Source organism: Camelus ferus, chromosome 23 (assembly GCF_009834535.1).
Source record: "Camelus ferus isolate YT-003-E chromosome 23, BCGSAC_Cfer_1.0, whole genome shotgun sequence".
NCBI classification, from domain to species: Eukaryota; Metazoa; Chordata; class Mammalia; order Artiodactyla; family Camelidae; genus Camelus; species Camelus ferus.
Genome location: NC_045718.1, coordinates 19,365,597 through 19,379,208, shown reverse-complemented (window position 1 = coordinate 19,379,208; position 13,612 = coordinate 19,365,597). Strand labels below are relative to the sequence as shown.

The following is a 13,612-nucleotide window of genomic DNA, read 5'->3' as shown; positions in this document are numbered from 1 at the left end:
TAGCAAACAAATAAGAACCAGGGAAAAATTGCTTTCAAATACGATGATGCTAAAATGATAGGAAGATGATCAGACCAGGGAAGGGAAGTTTCTTGTCCGACAGAAAAGAATTTTAAAATACCCTACAGAAAATATAAATTAAAAAAAGGCAAAAATAACAGCGAGCCGGATGAACTGCAGGTGATAAACGCATTGACCGATGCTGATTGCTGGCTGAATTAAAAAATGAAGTCCAGCCTTATGCTGCCTCAAAAGACACATTTAAACACAGACACATGAAAAAAAAAAGAAAAAGCCCCACAAGCAGATTAATAATGAGATGGCCAAATAGCTGTCATGCTGGGGACTAGGGATAGAGAGCGAGCATCCAATAAAATAATTTTCATGGACTTTGATGAAACAATTTTTAATCAGTGAAATGTGTTAACGAGAGATGAAACCAATGTGCAATGGCAGATGACACATTCCATCTTAGCCGTTCTGAAGAGTTTCGGTCTCAGGATCCCTTTACAGTCTTAAACGTTACTGAGGATCTCAAAGTATTTTTGCATATGTGGTTTCACCCATTGATATTGGTACTGATGTATAAGGAATTAAGACTGAGAAAAAAATTGTTTAACCCAAGAATACAGAAGCATCCATGTATTAGCTTTGTATTATTACACAACCTGTAGGCTGGGGAAACTCATGAGAGGATGAGAAGGAAAAAGGGTGAATGATGTTTTAATATAATTATGGAAATAGTTTTGACCTTCCAAACTCCTAAGAGGGTCTTGGGGACCCATGGGGACCACACTTGGACTACATCATGTAGTTACCATGGGTCCCCTGTATGTCTGTAGTTACACGCCTGGTTCTCTCATTACCTTGTAAACTCCTGGAGCGCATGCACTATGTCTTTTTCATCTTTGTCTCTCTCCGTCCCTCTCGCCTTGCTCCAAAATAGGCATTCGGTGAACTTGTGCTGTTTCAGGGTTTCTGAGGCACTGCAGCCATGAGAAAATTGCTGTCTTTCTGGAGCCTGTTTTAATCCAGGGAGGTTGCTGGGATTTAGCGTTCTGTCCAGAACAGATCAACCCCTGCCCCCTAATTCTCTTCTAGTGGTGCTCAACAAATTGGAAAAGAGAAAAAAAAGGCAAAAGGGAATTTGAGTGTTTCACCTAGCATTTGTCTCCAGTCAGATTTTCACCAATCAAATAACGTTCCTTTTGCTGCCATAGCGACAAAGCAAGCTGTGCATTCCTTCACGCCACCCCTCCTTTGTAAAGCACTGACCATCTATGTTTTAGAGCAGGCTCTCAGTGAAATGCCTTCCACGTGACCTGGCCATTTCAAAACCCCACAGAGAATGGGTCCCTCTCAGCTGGAGGTGCGTGTCTCTCCGACTTGACCACCCCCACCTATGTAAACAGGGGTCAAACAAAGCAAGAAGGGGAGAAGAGGGCAGGGAGTTGAATGGGAAAGGGCCTCTGCGGGACGGGTCAGATCTGGGAGGACTACCAGGAGGTGGCAAACATGTGAGGAGAAGGAGATGGGCAGGTAAGAAAGGCTTCAGAGAAGAGGTTAACCTTGAGCCGTATTGGAACAAGAGCGGGAATGCTCTTGGCAAAGGCAGAAGGGTGAGAGTGAGCACTGAGTTGGGTTCCAGGAGTGTGCAGGGGAGAGGGGAGCGTTGGTTTGTAGAACATTCCATGCAGAAGAATGCCAAAGGGGAATTCCTGTGCGTCTGGCATAAAGTGGAGGTCATGAAAGGAGCACCTGTCATTTTGGAGGCAGCGGAGGCTGGAGTGCTTTTGGGGACAGCTTGGTGGCTTTGTTAAGGAAGCGGCCTCTTACTTGTGAAAAGGAATCCTGCCCATGGAACAGTGGGCCAGCTTTGGAGGTGGGTGAACCCTCTGTGTTGGGAGGTGCTCTCTTCCTTCGGAAAGCAGTCCTGACAGGTCGAGATGGAAGGGATCTTAGCAGAATGTGAGAATGCATGGAAGTCTCCCCTTCCCTCACCCCTCCCACCCCACCCCCTTCCCCATCCAATTCCTCAGGTCTGATTTTTTATGATCTCCTAAGTCTGTGTCATGTTTGCCAAAATCTGTTGTTAGCTATGGAAATAACCATCATTTTACATCATTTTGTCTAATAACATGGACTCCTCCCCTCCCCACCCCTTCTTCTCTCTTCCCTTTATGTCTAACAAGAGGAGAAGTCTTATTTGTCAGCCCTTCTGCAGGACCCTATTCCTAATGGACAGGCTTGTATTTTCCAACTAATGGAAGCTCAGATGCAGGAAAATGAATGAGAGATGGGAAAATCTGCCCTGTGTCTGCCATCCTGTCCCCACCAGTCACATATAGTCTGTGGTGGGGGGACTGGTGCGGCCAACTGCTTGGAAACTGTTTCCCTGGGAGAGCCAAGAGCCTCTTGGTAAAGAATAAGTCCCCTAATGAGAGCCAGAGCCTGGCTGGTCCCTGCCCCTCAGTGGGGGTGGGGCAGAGACAATTCCAAACATGCCGTACTTGCAGTTTTCAGGTTTTCCCCTGGCCTGTCTCTTGTGGACTTGCATTGGAGCTCTAAGTAGCCACGTGTAGTAACTGAAAAAGTTATTCCCTGGAAAGTTTGGTGAAACACGGGTAGCACCAGGGAGCCATGAGAGGCCCATAAAGGGGAGAGGACTGACTCCAGCAAAGCCACCACGTAGCTGCGGCCATCTGGAGTTTTCTTCCTTGGTTGTTCTGTTCAGCCTTCAGGGAGCATGTGAGGTTGGGACAGCAGCCTCCGCTTGGTGTTATTCTAGGGTGCCAGTGACTTTGCATTCGAGGGAAGCCACCTCCCTTTGGAGGAAGTAGGGTTGCCACGTTTACTAAATAGAAAGACAGGACACTCAGTTAAAGTTGAATTGCAGATAAACAATAAATACCTTTTTTAGGAGATAGATAATCTCAACTATTGCATGGGCTATACTTATACTAAAACATTATTCACCGTTTATCTGAAATTCAGATTTAGCTGAGTGTCCTGTGTTTTATCTGGCAATCCTAGGAGTGGCATGGAACCTTGGGAACACTGGAAAACTGCGCCTTAGGTGTGCACAAAGCATTTTTGGCCATGGCTACTGATAGAGACGAGACCACCTTGTCTACCTTTACTACAATGGAACCCAGCCACCTGGCCACAGACAGCCCCCAAAAGGCCCTCAGTAGGAAAGAAGGAAAAAGGTACATGCCACAAGGTGGCTGAGTGATTTCATCTCCCAGCATTTATTTAGGTCTTTCTATAGGTCAGGTCCTATGATCTATTAAAAAACCAAAAACCAAAAAACAGTAAAATGCTTTCCAAGCCCTAGAAGGAGGGAGATATATGACATTTCAATAAATGAAATGTATGAAGTGTTACCAGCACTAATATGGAAGTCTGTGGTGAGGATGGAAAGAAGGAAATAGCCCTTTCCACTTGGGGGATGGGCAGGTAGGAAAGGCTTCAGAGAAGAGGTTAACCTTAAGCCATATTGGAACAAGAGTGGGAATGCCCCTGGCAAAGGCAGAAGGGTAAGAGTGAGCACTGAGTTGGGTTCCAGGAGTGTGCAGGGGAGAGGGGAGGGTTGGTTTTAGAACGTTCCATGCAGAGGAAGCTGTGTGAGAAAATAGAAGGAGGTGTGGAAGAGAGTGACATGTTTGGGAAACTGCAAACAATTCCATATGGCAGGATGACTGAATTTCCAGGGATGGGGTTCCATGGGGAGAAACCAGCCTGGAGAAGTCAGCAGGAACCACATCCTTGAGGACCTTGTACTTCAAGACATGAAACCTCTGCACCCTGTGGTCTCCTCATCCCCATCCCAGGACTCTGCCTGTTCCCTGGCCCTTTGTACTCCCTCATGACCTTACGCTGAAAGTTCTGGGTCCCCTGTCCTCTTTAGGCTCATCAGTCCAGCCCCACTCCATCCATCAACACCTCACTCTCCCCGGGGCTGTGCTGGACATGGCCTTGACCGCTGTCAGCTTGCAGCTCTGGACCTGTGCCCAGCGATGTTTCTTGGGTTCCCCCCACCCACACCCAGCTAGATTTTCCTCCCATGTGCTCCGCTTCTTGGTTGTATTTACTTACCTGACTTCTCAGGAGCCCCTTCCGCTCCTGCCCCTCTCTCCCTTTCCAAAGCATCTTCTTCCCTTGGATTCTGTCCGTATATATTCTCTGGGCTTTCTTCCTATTCCTCTGACTGCTGCTTCTTGTGTTCTTTATACACTCTCTCTACCTTTTGGATTCCTTGAGTGTTGGACTTGGCTTTGATTCCGTCCTCACTATTTCCTTCTCTCTCTGTCTTTTGTGTGTGGCTTCTCCCACTCTCATGACTCCACTTGCTATCTTTATGCTGATGAGTCTTAAAAACCTCTATCCTGTGCCGCATTGTCTCCTAAGCTTCTGGAAGTCTAACCACCTGTTTCGTCTCACCACTCTACCCCCATTCCTTCTTATCCTTCAGATTCTACCCTTCAGAGTGTCCCTTGGACACCTAAGGTGCTCCCCAAACACCAGTTATTTCTCTTGTCAGAGCTCCCATCCCTTTGTCTTCGTAGTTGCTCATTTGTCTGTTTTCCCCTTACATGCAGCTCTGGGAGGGCTGAGACCTGGTCTACGTCCAGTATATCCCCAGTGCTTAGCACTGTGCTTGGCACACGGTAGGTACTCAAAAAGAATTTTCTGAGTGTTTAATGGAAAGTGACTCCTATACATACAGACAAAGATGTCTGCTAGGTATTTGAAGGTCAGGAGAAAGGTCTAGGCTAGAGATACAGATTGGGGAGAATTAAATCATATTCTTTCAAGTTCAAACCATAGGAGTGGATGACAACCCCAGGGAGAGGACGAAGGGCACTGTGGGACATTACAGAAGAGGAGAGCTGGTGGAGGGGAGCAGAGGGGAAGCAGGGAGCAGAAAGAACAGAGAGAACAGAGAACCTGGGGCCGGGGTAGGACGGTACTCTCAGTGAGATGCCAGAGGTCACAGCTTTGAAGCTTCTGTGAGGTTGAGGAGGATGACAAGTGGCAAAAACACTTTGGGTCTGGATATAGGAATCACTGGAGTCCTGTTAGAGAGTTCTGAAAGCACTAAAGCCGGAATGCTGTGGCTTGCAGAGTGCTGGACATGAGGAAAGAAAATGTTTAGTGTGAGTGTGGGGAAGCGGGGACTTTTGAGGAGCTCTGGAGGGCGGCAGATGGGAAGGAGGGTTCTGATTTTTTAGGATAGCAATTGAGTTAAATTTTCATTCCCGTTTTTGAGCATTTTCTCTGTGCCAGATACTGTGCTGGGTTCAGCATGTTTTCAGCTTGTGGGAAAAATCCAACAAAGTTCATAGACAGCATCGCTGGAGGGGCATGATTTAGGGGTCTGAGGATCTGGCACGTGACTCCAGAAAAGGAGAATGGAGGACGTAAAGCGAGGGTGGATATGGAGCCCTTGTCCTCTGCTTCCAATTCAGTGAGTTTTATAGCTTAGTGAGTTTCCTTCGATTTTTTTTTTTAAACTGAAGTATAGTCAGTTACAATGTGTCAATTTCTGGTGTACAGCACAATGTTTCAGTCATACATATTCATACATATATTCCTTTTCATATTCTTTGATTTTTGAGAGGCAGATGGGTGTGGCTTCCCTGTCTGTCCATCTCTCTTGGGGGAGGGGGAGGAAGAAGGCGGGGTGGTGGTGGAGAACTTAAGTTCTTCTTTTCCTCAGGCTTGACTGCAATATGTAATGCTTATTCTCATTTCTGCCTCGTTCTGCTTCCTTCCTGATCTTTGTGTACTTAACACCTGTAAGGCAGGAAAGTCTTTCCCATGTTGGTTGAACTTTTCCTTTTCTGTTTTATGGGAGGTTCACGAAGTTTGAAGGCTTGGAATCAGCTGGGGAAAATGGCCTTATAGGAACTGAGGGAGAATGTCTAGGTTTAGGATGCTAAGAGTTTTAACAGGCTTCTGCCAGCAGAGGGAGCCCCAGGGCTGGGAGAGAAAGCAGACGGCCAGAGTTTAAAATTACAGGGATGGGGGGATCTTTATTTCTGGCAGTGTTTTTTAGCAGTCCAGAGATTTATGGGTTAAGATACAAGAAGATGAAAGAGAAAGGGAAGGAGGAAGACAGACTCACAACATACCGATATGTTACACACACACAAATCACATATAACCCCTCTCCTTCACCCCTCCCTACACACATTGACAATTTCTGCTCTAGTCCGGTGGTTCCTAAACGTTGCTGTGCAATTGAATCATCTGGGGGAACTAAGGGAAGGTTCCCAGGTCCCACCAAGGACTGTTGAATCAGAACCAGCAAGAGCGAGACAAGGAATCTGTATTTTTGCAAAGCTCCCCAGGTGATTCTGAAGTAACCTTTAGAAAGACCGGCAAACTCCTCTAGGTAATTAGGTAAATACTTTAAATATACCTTGTTCGAGACTTAATTTAATGGCTCCAGCTATCAACACGCTGACTGGTAGACAGAATGTAATCCAAGGAGACTGCTGTTTTGACTGAGCCATTTCTTTCTTCTCTCTTTCTTTTCTTTCTTTCTAAATAATTTTTGTATTTGTTAATATAATAATACATGAGGAGGGTTTACAAAGTCACATGGTAACAAAAGTCTTATAATGAATAACAGCAATCGTGTTCCTCCCTTCCTCACGCCCTAGTCCCATTCAGAGGCAACCATGTTTTAAAATCTTATTTCTTTCCTCTAGGAATCAACTCCATATTTTAAAACATTTACTGCTATTTCTTGAGTTTGCAATTTTAGAGATGATCTATTGACTGCCTACTAGGGAATATTAGGACTTCTTTGTTTTTACTCATTCCCTTCCTTCTAGCTATTAAATCACAATTTTAATTAAATCAGTAGTCAGTATTCATATTATTATGACTAATTTTTTACTTCTTAGCAATGTAATGTACTATGACTGCATTTCTTTTCTTCTATTTCTCCCCCCCGTGGGTGTTAATAACCACTCGTTTTTGTTTGTTTGCTTACTTAGTTGTCCATGCTCTCCAAATCCTCTGATAGGAGCAACAAAATGCAAATAAATTGGTCAAATTAATTGGATAATCTGTCTGGTTTTGTTCCAAGGGGACATTCCCTCTGGAGCCCCCAGTCTTCTTATTCCAGTCAGGACTAGGGTCTAGGTAGACTGATAGCCTTTGCCATTCACCTGGGAGGTCCGACTTTTTCTTGGTTGACTGCCTCATGAATGGGAGGGAACTTTTTTTAAGACCTTGGATGCAGAAGTACTGTTGTGCATTTAGCATCTTTACATGGGCTTTAATCCATCAGACCCTGGCCACACATACTGTCAGCTCTGCCTGCTTGTCCTTACTTTACCCTCTCCCTGATTCATTGTTTGGCTGGGTAAGGATTTCAAGATTGGAGATGATTTTCTCCCAGAATTGGAAGACATTGCTGTATTGCCTTTCAGTTCCCAGCTTCCACTGTTGATACAGAGAAGTTCAATTACTGCCTGGATTCTTGATCCTTGGTTTGTGACCTGTTTTTCTTCTCTCTAGAACTTTTGGGAATCCTTTTCTTTCCTGAGGCTCTAGCATTTTAAATTATGTACTTTGGGGAGAGTCTTGTTGTTGTTGTTGTGTTGAGCACCTACTGGGTCCTTTCCACATGGAAATTCAAATCTTTCATTACGGGAAACTTTGGAGAAATTATCTTTTTGGTTAATGCATTCACCTCCATTTTCTCTATGTTCTCTTTTTGGAAATCTTATTAGAAGATGTCACAGCTCCTGGATGGATCCTGTGAGTTTCTTATTGTTTTTGCCTTATTTTTCATCTCTTAACCTTTCTGTCCTACTTTCTTGGAGAATGTCAATTTTATCTTCGTGTTTCATTTTAATTTTTAAAGTTCCAGTTGTATTTTAAAAAGCTCCTGTTCTCTCCTACTTTTTAAAAACTTTGGCTCCCTGATCTTCACTGACAGATACACTGTCTTCCCTTATTCGTGGGGGGATACTGATGTTGCCTGGGCTATTGCCAGTTTCTTCCACTTTCTCGATTATCTATGTTGGGGACTCCACCATCAAAGTCAGAGGCTTTCACTTGATGCTTGGTGATCCCTGGCGTACATTCTGTGGCTGTTAGAAGCTCTGTGTGCGAGGGCAGGGCTTGTCAACAGTAGGGTTCCGCTGTAGGATAATCCAGAGGCTATGTGAAGGTATCATTGTCTGTAGTCTTTTTTTTTTTTTTTTAAATTTCTTGGACACTTTTTACAAGGAGGAATCCTTAATTCTTCTGCCTGGGAGGGGGAGGTGCTGCAAAAAGGTGAATGCAGAGGGATATAAGCTGGGCTGTGCCTGTTTGGGGAGCTGAGCCAGGACAAGGGGCTGGGGAATCTCATCTTTCAGTGTGGAATCTTCCTTTTATCCTCCGTCTCTAGCTCCATGCCTAAGCCCACACTCTGCTGAGCCCGATGTCCCTGAGCCTGGCGCCCCTGTGGCCAGTTTCTCCAGAAGATAAACCTTCCTTCTTCTTGGTGGGCAAGGGAGGAGGGAGGGGATTTGGAGTGTCTCCTCCTACTTTTGCCGCATCCCTCTCTCTGCACGCTGAGGTTCCCGGTGCCCTAATCCCTGAGCCTCTCCTGGGCTCCGTGGCTTCTTGCTGGCGCCTCGTCACGCGCTGTGGGCTCCAGCAGTCTCCGGCTTGCTAAGTCCCTCGTTCACCCACTTGTATCTTCCTAGAGGGTGCTGACGTTTCTCGTCTGCTGTTGTCTCCATTCTGGTTCTCTTTGTCCTTGTGATTTATAGCATGCAAATTCTCCTCCTGGGTCAGCGCACTTATTAGGGAGCAGAAATGAATGATTGTTCAAACGGCACGTTTAGCCCTGGAGCCCTCTTTTGAGTAGCCTCTCAGGCTTGACATGAGAAGAAGCGTGTGGTAGCACCGACTTGTATTCCTCCCAAGGTACCCAAGAGTCAACAGTGTGGGAGTGAGACTTTTTCTTAAGTCATTTGAATGGAAGAAAAGGAGGGGGGAAATATTTCATTGATTCATTTATCCATTTTCCCCAAATGTTTATTGAGCACGAATAAATGCCCCCAAACTGTGCTCGGTGCCAGAAATATAAAAGCTGAGTAATATTTGGTTCAAGAAGATTGTAGTTAAGTATAAGGAAGGTAGACAAGTAAATCAAAGTTCACGATAGCATAATAACAGCATAACAACAGTGTAATTGTAAATCAGAGCTCACAGTGGTGTAGTCAGAATGTGCACTGGGTGCACAGAGTACAGCTGAGGGCATCCAAGTCAGCCCAGGGCAGTGGGGAAGCCTTCTGGGAGGAGGTGGCCCCGGGGCTAAGCTTTGAAGAGTAAGTCCAAATTATGGAGATGAAGAAATTTGAGGGAAGGCCATACCAAGCAGAGGGAACTGTTGTGTTTTTAGGGAAGGAGTCTAGAAATAGCTTAACATGTCAGAGTGACCTCCAGTAGGTTGAAATGGCTGGAGCCAGAGTCCATGTTGGGGAGGGGCCTGAGTAAGGAGGGGCCCATCCCTGAACTAGAAATATCCACATCAGTCTACAGCCTGATCCTGGACCTGCTAATGAGAGGTGCAGAAATAAGAATATCTTATTCTCTCTGTGAATTTGAGCAAATTAAAAAAAAACATTATTTGTAAAATGAGGATACTGTGAGATCATATAAACAGATGAGATATGTAAAATGCTGGCTCAGTGGTAGGAATGTAAAATATTCCAGTTCTCTCGTGACCAGCCTGCCTTAAAGCCTTCTTCTACTCTCTCTAGTCCCCTGAGAGTTACAAAACAGATTCTGGAAAAGCTTAACTGTTAGGAAAATCTTTTCCTTCTTCCCGTGTCTGCCAGGTAAGCATTACCTGAGCATCTTTCAGCTGAATATTTTATTTTATTTAATCAGAAGTTGGTGGGTGGCTGGGGCACCTTCTTATAAAGTTTGGGTGGTTTCTTAAAAGGCCCCTGGGTGGGACCAGGATAACTGATTTCTAGTCTCCCCTCTACCACTGACACATAGGTGACCTTGACAAGGCCCTGCCCCTGCCTTGGCTTCAATTCCCTCAGCTGGCAAACAAGAGGAATTAAATTAGATCACCTTAAGATTTGTTCCAGCTCAGAAATTGGATGCATGGAGGCTTTTAGCTGTACTGACATTAGTGTAAAGAAAGAGCTAGGGTTTTTGGATTTTATTTTCGTATCATACAGAAGAGGGAAAGGCAGTTCCTTTCAAATTCTGGCAGGTGAGCAGGAGCGAGATTCTTCTATCTCTCCTTACCTCTCCCACCCTCCTTTCAGCTTCTGACTGTGATTTACTCACACAAAACCCAAAGAGAAATACTGGCACTAAAAGAGGGAAAAAACAAAACAAAACAACAACACTTGAAGTCTGTCCTTTTGGCTTGTTAAGCTCTGTTGGAAAAGTTGGGGGAGCAGGTCTCTTCAAAGCCAACTGTTATGTAAACACACCATCACGGGCTATAGGCACTTTGAAAGCCTGCGCTGAGCTATTTGAATCCCCCCAAGTGATTGGATTAGTAAACTGCTACCTTCTGGAAGATACTGTCTATTGACGGTCAGCGAGGGTTTGGGTAAATGAGGGTGTGGGGAGTGGGAAAAGCATTTCCTGTTTCTGTCGGGTTCTCACTAATGGACCTGAAAGAAGTGCCTTTGAACTCGGTCTGAACAGGCTCAGGTCAGTATCCGGAGCAGCAGAGGGCCCCGGGATTTAGGAATAGGTGAATAACACGGGAAGAATTTTGATTGACAACTTTCGGCCTCCCTTGGTCCATTGGACAAGACTCCTTGAGATAAAAGGAGCCTTCCTCAAAGCTCCAGCTCTCAATATTAAAACTATTAAGCCAGCTGATGATTGGATGCAAAATAGAGGATACCGGCACTCTTAGCAACCCCCAAGATACAGCCTAGGGTTTGTGCTCTGTCATCGCTTTAAAGTCACTTTATAATAATGCTTACGACCTGCAATCTTCGTATGATTTCAAAAGAACACGCAGACATTTTAAAACCTATTTTTACAACTTTTTGCTCCAACTTAACTTTTTGTCCCAAAATGATCAGAATGTGCTCAATGCCAGCAACAAACATCTGGTTCCATCTGTGTCTTATCACATCTTCCCTCCTACACATTGAAAGGCTTATTGGGCATTTCTTTTTGTTTTTGTTTTTTGGGTTTTTTTTTTTTTTTTTTGACTGCATTTGGCATTGAAGTCTCTCTCAGCCCAGCCCTCCAGTTTATTCCAATAGAGGCATTATTTCAGTAGCGGTTTTTGAGGACCTAGTATGGACTAGGCCCTGACACCTATAGTGATGCTATTATATATTATTGTGATTTTAAAAAGTCTTACCTTGAGGTTTCAACCAAATTTGACTTCTTTTTATTGGTCTCCTTTTTCCTTTTGCTTCTTTTCTCCCTCTCCCTCCTCCTCTGCCTTCCCTTCTGTTTCATCTCTCTCTTCCTCTGCGGGAAGGGGAGGGGCAGGATTTCCTGCTCAGAAGTTGGTTAGTTTCTGGGAGGAGTCAGAAGACCTGATTTGGGGCTGGAACCAGCTGCTCTGTCACCTGATACAAGAAGGTAAAACCCAGGCCAAGGAAGAAGACCTTTATGCTAGTACTATCTTGCAGCTGGGAGGCACCGGGAGACGAGCCCCAAAGGAAGGGCAGAGTGGGCTGGTCCTGGGCATCACACATCAGGGCTCCCCAAAGGACAGAGGACCCCTGTGGCCGTCCAGGGTGGGAGTGCTTGGAAGCGGTCCTGGTTGCCCCGGAGACTTATCCATTACTGTTGTCAGCTCTAGATCTGCCAGCGGCACACCAGGCAGACCCTGTCCCACCCTTAGCAAGTGCTCACTCTTGGATTCCTGGCTTTGCCGCAAAGGAAACTACTAAAACAAGAACTGGGTTTGGGCGGATTTTCCTTCCCCACCGGGAGAGACTAGCAATCTGATGTACTCTGTGAGGCTGTGGGTCCAGTCGTTTCTCAGTTATTAACTCCTTAGAGAGTCATCTATGTTACTTATAAACCATTATGGTGCTCACATCCACTGGAGTGTGGAGTAGACGGCAGAGGGGAGACAGGATCCAGATGGGGTAGGGACTCCACTTGTAGAGACAGGAATTCCAGCCTGATTCACACGGACTAATGATAGAGGGTCCCCTATCACGTCAGAGGGTTTCATTCTTTAAAACTAAGGTAGAGACAACAAGGTGTCAACAAAAAGTTTACTTTCTTCATCTAGTTATTTATTCTCCATTCAACAGATTAATGAGCACCTGCTCTTTGCCAGGCACTGGGCTTGGAACTGGGAACAGAGTCGTGAGCCGAACTAGACAGAGCCCTGCCCTGGTGGGGAGCGTAACTAACATGGCTGCACACTGAGCTCTCTGTGCCTTGGGGGCATAAATTAGGAAGGGCTGGAATTGCTGGGTTCTAGTGTCTCCTTTGGACAGCATCACTGGACCGATTTTGGATAGTCATCTTTCTGTTTCTTAGCCAAAACGGAACACTGGTTCTTCCAACAACGCTGATACCTGCAATATTTACCCGTTTCTTTATCTACAGGCTCCCAAGTCTTAGAGGATGGAAGACTTTTTTGTCTTGTTTTTCTTTCAGGAGCCAGTTGTATCTGGAGAACTAGCTTATCCACTTTGTAAGGCTCTCTGAAAAGGTCTCGTCACACACTGGATGTTTTCTTAACTGCCAGTTTTGGATTTCAGTTAATTTTTTTTTCTCATTAAACTCCCTAAGTAATATTAGAGCTCATTAAAAGAAAAGAAATGAAAAAAAACAAGTCTCCTTTACTTCAGCTGTTGGGTCTACTCTGAAAGTTTCCTAAAGTCTGTTTTCATTTTTAGTTTATAATTTTCAACTTTTTGTCCAAGATATCTTTAAAAGAAAGGCTCCTGGAATTGTCTTCTGTACTGTATTTTCTAATTTTTCTCGCCCTCTTAAGGCACTTTTTTTTTTTTTTTTTAATTTCATACAGCTGAGTTATTTAAGTTTTTCTTTTCTTACCTGGCTGCTTTCAAATATTTTTCTCCAGCTGAAGGACTAACAATTAACTGAGTTAGTCTGTAAAGATCTGTAATCCAGAAGAGTAAATACCTAATAAAATCCCAAATTATGTAAAAGATTTATGCCTGGCTTCCTGAGATTTAGGAAAATCCTTAATTATAACTCTTAATATGGCTCCAGACCAGGGTTTCAATTTAACTTCGTTAGGGCTGCCTTCTGGTTTAGCGATTTTACAATGTAATTGCTTTTTTTTCCCAAAGAAAACTCTGGAAAAAAAAAAAGGCAGCTCATATAGAAGATCAGGTAAAAATAAGTGGAAGAGAAAAATGAAATGAGGGTGGGTTCCAGAAGGTTATAAGTGTCTTTGAGCAAGACCATGCTGGACTTAGAATTTTGTTTTTTAAGGCCTAAGCCTAATCAAAGAAGCAAACTGCTAACTCTTTAGATTTCTGGGGTTCCTCTTAAATGTATTAATTTATTGATTTTGACATGTAAAAAGTTCCCTCATGGTGGCCATTGTTATTCTAAACTCAGGGTTTTTGCCCTTTATCAAAGTAAGTGCAAGAGTTAGGATTAC

At 44.5% G+C, this 13,612-nt stretch overlaps 1 protein-coding gene and 1 long non-coding RNA gene across 2 annotated transcripts in view; one reads left to right on the top strand and one right to left on the bottom strand.

Annotated features, from left to right (window-relative positions):
• Positions 1-13,612, top strand: part of LAMB3 (laminin subunit beta 3) — a 143,018-nt gene that overhangs the window by 63,471 nt on the left and 65,935 nt on the right.
• On the bottom strand, positions 590-12,199 carry LOC116659215. Its single transcript, XR_004314457.1, has 3 exons — positions 11,369-12,199; positions 1,837-1,933; positions 590-1,021 (listed from the first exon to the last, which is right to left on the bottom strand). It is a non-coding gene; the product is annotated as an uncharacterized LOC116659215 (long non-coding RNA).